Genomic DNA, 318 nt, shown 5'->3' on the forward strand with positions numbered 1-318 from the left:
TCGCATCACAAGTGATGTTGGACCAGACGACTCGTAGACACCGCTGAATGTCACCAGCTGAATGTTAGACGACAGCGACCAGCCGCCCGCGTCTCACACCGACCCCTCTGTGTGTTTCAAATACTCTGTTGTAGGCTACAAACAATTCTTATTTTCAGTTTTAAATGTATATCTCTGTTTTATAACTATATTTTAGGTTAACGGCCTTAGTGTTGCTTTGCTTCAGTTTGAAGTGTATATTTCACTAATACTTGCAATAAAAAGCATTGCTTTACTCTGACTCTTGGTGTATTTATTACTGGGAAACACATTGGTTCT

The sequence above is a fragment of the Hypomesus nipponensis genome, chromosome 2 (genome assembly GCF_054491055.1).
Source record: "Hypomesus nipponensis isolate SF chromosome 2, ASM5449105v1, whole genome shotgun sequence".
Taxonomy (NCBI): Eukaryota; Metazoa; Chordata; class Actinopteri; order Osmeriformes; family Osmeridae; genus Hypomesus; species Hypomesus nipponensis.